This window comes from Apostichopus japonicus, chromosome 16 (genome assembly GCF_037975245.1).
Source record: "Apostichopus japonicus isolate 1M-3 chromosome 16, ASM3797524v1, whole genome shotgun sequence".
Classification (NCBI taxonomy): domain Eukaryota; kingdom Metazoa; phylum Echinodermata; class Holothuroidea; order Aspidochirotida; family Stichopodidae; genus Apostichopus; species Apostichopus japonicus.
In genome coordinates, this window is record NC_092576.1 from 18061665 (window position 1) to 18069976 (window position 8312).

The following is an 8312-nucleotide window of genomic DNA, read 5'->3' on the forward strand; positions in this document are numbered from 1 at the left end:
GTATACAATAGAGCAATGAAGGGGGTGTTAATTTAGATGACACAGCAAAATCTCTTCGTCTATTGCGACTTCAGTGTAGTAAAGCTAATACTAGTACTACTAGTGCTCGGCCGCGCTACCTCCAAAGGATCGCCACTTGCCCCATTGGAGGTTTCCTGTTCCCCGATCTGGTCTTCAGAGTGGTTTTAATGTGGATTACTTGACAGAAGAACGACTCTTTTATGTCGAACCGTTAGAGTCCATTTGTTTTATTTCATAAAAAAAGGAGGGATCGTAGTATGCTTCCGTTAAGTGTTCGCTTCATACAGAGCTGCATACTGGCTATAGTGAAATCGGCGATGGTGTTGTGCACTAACTTGGTCATAATCGCCGTGTCCTTCGGCCATCGATGAAGGCTAATTGCATGGGTTATGTTTTGTGCAGCCCCGGCATTTCTCTCGGATATTTTACAACAAGTTGTAAAACAAACTTGGAAATTATAACGATATAGCGTAATACAGTGGTTGTTCTCTCAGTGTAAATGTGCGTGTATGTGTGACGGTATGATTGTCGCGCATCCGGTACGTGCCTGGGCTTGGCACTTGTGTTCCTAACATGACGTCATCATTGTCATGTTTTGAAATCGCATTTTCAGATATCTTTTTTCTGATGCGAATATTAAAACGTTAAATTCTAATTAGTCCTTGAGGTTTTCAAGGTAATGAGCATAGTTTTGAACATAGATTTTCTCATAGATTCAGGGGAAGTTACTCTCGATACGTTGGATTTTTCGTGTCATGGCATCTTTAAAGTGTTCTCCAACTGGGGTCTCAGTCTTCATGGTGTTGACTGTGGATCTGTGACCATAAAACCGCTTCTTGTAGGTGGTTGAAGGGTCACATCACTTGCACAACCACTAATGTCATATATCTGATCTCATTGTTGAACAAATTGTTCAGTTGTAATAATTATAATTACAGTGGTCACTGATATAACCTGACAATGCGCTAGTATATTAATGATTTAAGAGAACCTGGGGTATTGCAATCCTCAACCTAACTACTCCCCTACTACAATTCCACACCTCCACCCCACCACACACTATTCGCCGGCTTTCAGCTATACCATTCCATCAATGGTTTGAGCAGATATCACCTCTATTCGATGTATGCTTACAAAGAACATATGTCAAAACGTTCACAGCAAGATATAGAATTCCCTAACTGTTTAATTATGATTTATTTGTTTAAAATAATTCATATGGGTTCTATAATTTAAGAGGACGTGGGTAACACAAATCAATTACCTACTTAACATTAGTACTACAATCTTCAACGACTTACTCCCCTACTCCAATACCACATCACCTACCCAACCCCACCCACGACCACACACACACACACGCACCGGTGGACATTTTCATGGAATATTTTCACATTAGCAGACTGTGACCAGTGACCCGTGAAAATGAGCTAATATCTTCTTTTGTGCCATATTGTTTCTGGGACAGAAACGTGTAAAGCAAAACAAATGTTTAAACCAGGTCGTGTTTATTCGCCAGTCGATAATAAGGGCAAACAAATAATCGTTGAATAGATCGTCGGTATTTCAATAACTCGTTCATTTCTGTTTACTTTATTTGTTGTATTTTTTTTCTACAAGAAGCGATTTGTTTTTAAATCACCGGAGTGCACTTTCAAATTCACATCGTATACTGGCACCGTCGAGAAAGTCAGGTCTGCAGAACAGAGGGCTGGGAAAAACTTCTGTAAATGTAAACTAAACCTGTCTCAATGTTTATGTTAACAATCTTACATCTATAGCTTTATATTTAGGTAGCCTGAATACGTGTGCATATGTGGCTACTGGCTATTATCTGCAGGCTCTACCTTTGGTGACGTTACGACTATGTTCAAATATTATGAGGCTGAGCTAAATTTACGACGTAACTTTATCTCCTTTAGACATGTAGAGTAGACTGGTGCACTGTTCGCTTGATTTTTTTAATTCAGTTTTCTCTTTTTTCCTCTCGTCAGATATATAGGGTATAAACTAGTGTAATGTTTTGTATTGATTCATTCAGTTTGCTGCTTATTTAAGATAATTATGAGAATGTGTAAAAGTAAGTTGGCCTGACGTTTCGATCCTAGCAGGATCTTCTTCAGAGGCTAAATTATGAGGCTAAAATAATTATGAGAAAGATAAAACTGTCCTAACTGAATTAGTAGCACCCCAAATGATTATAAAAAAAACTCTAATTCAAATTGACTGCACAAGGAGATTATACTTAGGCCCGTGTATAGTGATTACTGCATTCTTTGTTCAGGTTGCTATCAATTAACGACCAAAAGCAAACTTTTTTTTTGACAGAGGGGAATGCCTTTGTGTATCAACAATGACTTCACTTATTGCTCTTCAGTTTCTACTATAATGGTTTTATCAAACGTTTCTCACTCTGTACTGAGTGAATAACATTGTTGCAGCATACATATTGCTATAAATTATGTAGACTTTTCTTTCGGAAACTTCGCGTTGCTAAGAGCGTATAGAAGACAAGAGTAAAGGCGATCGCATTGTCGTTGCTCTTCTGTTTATCCTATCCTTCAATTATGTGATTTCATTAATGGTTTGAACAGGTTTCACCACTCTTCGATTTATGCTTTTAAAGATCTTGTGTCAAAACGTTCCAGGAAGAGATAGAAACCCCTAACTGTTTATGTTTAAAATAATTCGTATAAGTTCTATAATTTAATAGGAACCGGGTAACACAAATCAATTAGCTTTTTAACATTAGTAATACAATTCCAACCGACCTACTAACCTACGCCCATCCCACACCACCTCCCAAGCCCACCCAATACCACACACACACGCACCGGTAGATATATTTCCATGAAATATTTTCACATGAGCAGACTGCACCATATTCGGTTGTTAACAAGTGACCCACCTAACTGAGATAATGGCTTCTATTGCAGCATTCTGTTACGGGGAAGTATTCGAAGTGTGAGACGAAAGAATGTTCCAGCCAGGTTGTTTTTACTCGTCGGTCGATAATAACTGCAAAGAAAATCACTTGATATAGAGTACTTCGTAAAGCTTATCATCATGGAGATGTGGTTTGTCGACGCAGAGTGCAATGATTTGGCTATAATGATGGAGACGAGGATTATGTTGGCGAGACGTTCAGCAGAACGTCTTTCTCTTCGAGAGAGCACGATTAATCAGAAGAAGGTCTCATGGTACTATACATACTTAAAAATAATTTAATTAAAGCAATTAATTCGGACCTAAGAAAGCGTGTACAACGTTCATGCTTGTACATAACATATTTTGATTTGTCGAAAGCAATGCATGTAATATTATGACCATAATATTTGTCCTCATCTTCGTTAAATGAACCATTTTATTCGCCAATGTATGACACATACAGTCATTAGCGTCTCAATTCATCACGGTCAGCCTCAAATAAAGTGAACGGTAGGATGATGAGACTTAGCAAAGACTCATTGGGCCCATTAAGTGCGACCTATCAAGTTATATATAGTTTGCATTTCTCCTGCATTAGTCAATAATAATGTATATAAAAACAAATTGCAACAAAAATATAATCTAGATTTTAGTTCAAAGGATGGGGAAACCAAATTTCCAATATTTATATGACATAATGGACATGGTTGTGATGTCGCTACATATATAGTCAATTGTTATTGGTCGATGAAGTATTAAAACTATACTTACTATAGCCTACACTAAGCCTTACGTAATACAAACATGATTGCTAACATTTATCGAGACAGACGTTACAAAGGTTTTTCCGTCCCCTCTCTTCAGTCCTGACTATTAGTGTAACGTCATGCATGCCAATGGCCTGTAAAGAGCACTCTGATGACTCTAAAATAGATTTATGGATGAAGAAATATATAAGTAAAGGGAATACATAGTATATTTTGTAGACTAAGTAAGAGGCTTAGTTAGCGTATTGAATAAGAGGGTTACTGGAAATGTTTGTACGATCTTCTTTGCTTTTATTATCGACTGACGAATAAAGACAAACGACTGAAGTCTTTCGCTTCACTTTATTTTCCCCGAAACAAAATATATTCTCTGTTTCACGGGTCACTTGATATCATGTAGTCTGTTTCTGTGTAACTATATTCAATTGAAGGAATCTGCTGGTGTGGTTAAGTGTGTCTTGTTGGAGTATGAGTCGGGGGGGGGGGTCTGTGGTGTACGCTTCCAACCGTATACATTTGTGTGTTGTAACAAGTCAATTTACCCAATAGCAGCATTTAAAGAAACGTATGGTAAAAAAACAAACAGGAATTAATCAACAAGGCGTCCAGGGAGTTACTGTTCATACACGGCATTCACCTCCGCTTAAAACATAATTTGGTTTGGGTTATATTTGCAACATCTACAGATTCTACTTGCTACAGCTCTGCGCATATGCGCGCATGATTACATTTTCTGCATATCTGGAGGGGGGGGGGGGGATGTTCTACCTACACTATCAGCCAGACGGGATATTTTGTTTTTAAAATGCATAACCTTGCGTTTATACGAAATCATAAACCTATAATTTATAGTCTTAATATGCCACCGAAATGTCCAATATGATCCTTAATCTCTGTAGGAGGCTACAGGACAATCCATTTTACTGACCGAAGGGCAACGCCTCTACTTTGTAAAACCTTTCATACGTGTCCAATCTTTCCATAAAGATTCATGCCCCTATATATATATATATATATCAGTCAAAGCTTGCACCGTTCATATCCTGTACACGCCTACACTTATATTAAACGGCAAATTTGTTGATTGATGTGTGCCCCAGCCACATCTGTTATAATAATCCAATTTACTCAGGACAGCATTGGAAATATACACACAAAAAAAGTGAAAATTACCAATAAACATAACGGGTGAGCAGTAAATAGTTTACTTTCATTATTTTATACACGAAGCATTCCAGTCATTCCAATTTGCATTTCATTCCATTTTGCATTTGGACGGTTGTATGTTTACACCACTCTCATTAACTTACAAGTGTAGGCTGATAATCACAGTAGACCTATACACATTAATACTCAGTAGTAAGTAGATTTTATCCGGTCATTACTTGGTAGTCGTATATACTGAGTTATGTACACCCTTGTAATGTATCAAAGATCCATGCTGAATCATTGTGTGCCGATAAAGTAGTATAGCTGCATGGTGGTTAAATATAAACTCTGAATGACCTAAACAGAATAATATAAACTGGACATGTAGTAACAGAGTTATGTTAAGTAAAACATACCACAGACTTTATTTAATATTTGTAGTACTTACAGTAGTGTTAATCACCAAATGATGTAATTTTGCAATTTAATTGAAGTACTCTACAAAACGCCGACTAAACGCTATACGGTTGGAATGTATGCTAATATTAACATGGATGTATATTGGTCCTTCTTTATATTTAAATACGAGGTTTATGAGAAGACCAATTATTTGCTTGTGGTAGAGGTCAAAATAGCAATGTAAACAATAAATAACGATTGCTTCCCTGAAAATGCAACTTGTGTCAAGTGAGTGTTCAACTTTACTTTCGGATGGGAAGGTTGTCAGGTCATATTGTATGTTCTGGTCAATGTTAAAGTATAATCATATTTCTTTAATGCAAGGTTTTTTGTTATCTATAGCAGGTGTAGAAGAAAGAAAGAGGACTACCCTCAAACGCAGAGAATACTGTGTTTTCCAGGACCTAATGCTTTCTGGCATATTGATGGCAATCAGAAATTAATTCGGTATGCATGTTCAAATTGTTAAATGAAATAGATAGTGTACAGTAGTATAAAGTGTACAAAGTTATCAAATCTATTACAAGGTAATGGAAACCTGATTTTTTTTTTCTAGTAAGAATGTTCAATACGATGGGCCTTTTAAAAGGGTATGCAAAATGCAGGTACAATAAGTACCAATATTTTGGTGTACAGGGCAGTGTCACAAAGGAAGTAGTAGTCGTTGAAGCAAACTAATGTAACCCGGGTTTCAGAGTCCCCTAGTGAACACTATACTGTTGCTGGTGTCTCAAATAGCACCAAACATCAGCAAATGTGGTCATTTAACATTTTTTATTGCAGTTTTGATATGTGTATGTCTGTGTGATGCCAAGCTTGTATTCAATCAAACTCAATGAAGGTAACTTAATTGCATGAGTCTCATACTTGGTTGGGAGGTTGCCAATAGTGAATAAATAATCTATGTATCTTAGTACTGTTCTCATGACTATGAACTGTAGGCAGGGCTTATCTGAGCTATTGTTTTTTAATTGATGAGTTCCCAGCCATTCTATGGCCGATTTTGGTGTAACTTGGTCTGGTGATATGAGTAACTTGTGTAGATACAAAAAGGCATCACATTAAAGCAGCATTTTGAGTTGAAACTTCTGATACGAGATTCCTCTAACTTTGTCTCCTACTTGGCTTACAGCCGCCCCAAACATCAGTATACAACTCGAAAATGATCAAATCATTGAAATATTCACAGCAAATCACCATTGGTATTCCCAAAAAATGGCAAGGATCACAAACACCCAGGCAGCTACAGACCTATAAGACTCTTACCAGTCCTCGGAAAAATGCCTAGAGAAAATCATCGCCAGTCGTCTTTCCAAGTTCATTGAAGAACACAACATTATCCCTGACAGCCAATCAGGTTTTCGCCGCAACAGAAGCACAACTGTTGGAATTTGTATGTATTCAATTAAATTGGAATGTGGTTCGAATCGTTCCTTAAATGAAAAAAAAAACATATTGACAAAATTACTGCAAATATATCACAGGCACTGCGAAATCTAAAAGACTTAGTTGGTGTGTTGACCAGCATACACGTACTACTCTGTACAACGCTCTAATTGTACACCATATCGATTATTGGTAAGCCGTTTGGACTACGGCGACGAACAAATTGGTTGACCGGGTTCAGGTTCTTCAAAATCGTGCAGCTAGATTAGTCCTGGGGTGTGGGCTTTGGGATGTGCATGTTACAAATAGTTTTGCTGAATTGAAGTGGCTAAATGTCCGTCAACGTGCAATATATTTCAGGAATATTATAATGTATAGATGTGTCCACGGCCTGGCTCTAAATTACCTTGCTGATAATACAATTCTACTGAGATATAGCCATTCGTACAGAACCAGCTGCTTTAATAATGTTTTACTTGCTCCTGTTAGATCTGGGAATGGTAAATGGTCCTTAAATATTCTGAAGGCAAGTCGTGACATTTTTCCAACAAATTTGCCAATTTTATATTTTTAAACGCAATGTGAAAACTAATATATTTTGTTTAGATGTCTAATATTTGCTTGTCTATCTTTTTGCCGTCCTTTTTGTGCATTTCTGGACGTTAAAGATGACAATTATACAAATACTAATAATAATGATAATAACATAGAGCATGAAACTGCTATTTTATGCATCACTCAGTCAAACAACACAGAAGTTGAATAGGAAAACGAGAGTAGAAACAACCAAATCGACTTCAAACATGGTAATGATATACGAGACGTAGATCATTGACATAATATGCATATTAAACACATTGAAGAGGCTAGGAAACATTTAGGGTTTCTAGGAACTATTTAAACCTGACTTTTATCCAAGAAAAAAAAAACTTTCTGTTCAACACTGATAAATTTACCAGAAATGATATTGCTTTTAATGACGTTTGCATCCGGGTATAAAAATATGGTATATATAAGGGAAAAATCTACGCTATGACTGTCATTGTCTTTAAACCTTCAAAATGTGAGTTAAAAAGGCAAATGCATTGTAATCATACTGCAGATACATAAATTTGAGACAAAAAATAACACAATGAGAAAATTATTCTTTGTTTGTACCAACTTATGTATTTCATGTTATATTTTATCTACATGACCATAAACTGAAATTTAGTACGTTAATTTCTTACATGAATTAAAAGGAAGAAAAATACCTCTTGTCCCTGTACAAAAGTGAATCAGTGAAACAAATACACCCCACAACTGCAAGGGAGTGTCATTTAGCACCAAGAAGAAACACCATTAATGGCTTACAATACAGTTCTGAGGGGCGTACCAATACGCCCCGCTACTGGTTGGAGTGTCATTTAGCACCAAGAAGTAGCAACATTTAGTGGCTTGCAATACAGTTCTGAGGGGCGTACCAATACGCCCCACTACTGGTTGGAGTGTCATTTGGCAACAAGAAGTTACAAAATTTAGTGGCTTGCAATACAGTTCTAAGGGGCGTACCAATACGCCCCGCTACTGGTTGGAGTGTCATTTAGCACCAAGAAGTAACAC

General features: G+C 37.0%; 1 long non-coding RNA gene across 1 annotated transcript; it reads left to right on the forward strand.

The window, feature by feature from the left end:
• Window positions 1-5234: 5234 nt before the first annotated feature.
• On the forward strand, window positions 5235-8030 carry LOC139982726 (uncharacterized). Its single transcript, XR_011798312.1, has 2 exons — window positions 5235-5771; window positions 6514-8030. It is a non-coding gene; the product is annotated as an uncharacterized lncRNA (long non-coding RNA).
• The last annotated feature ends 282 nt before the right edge of the window (window positions 8031-8312 follow it).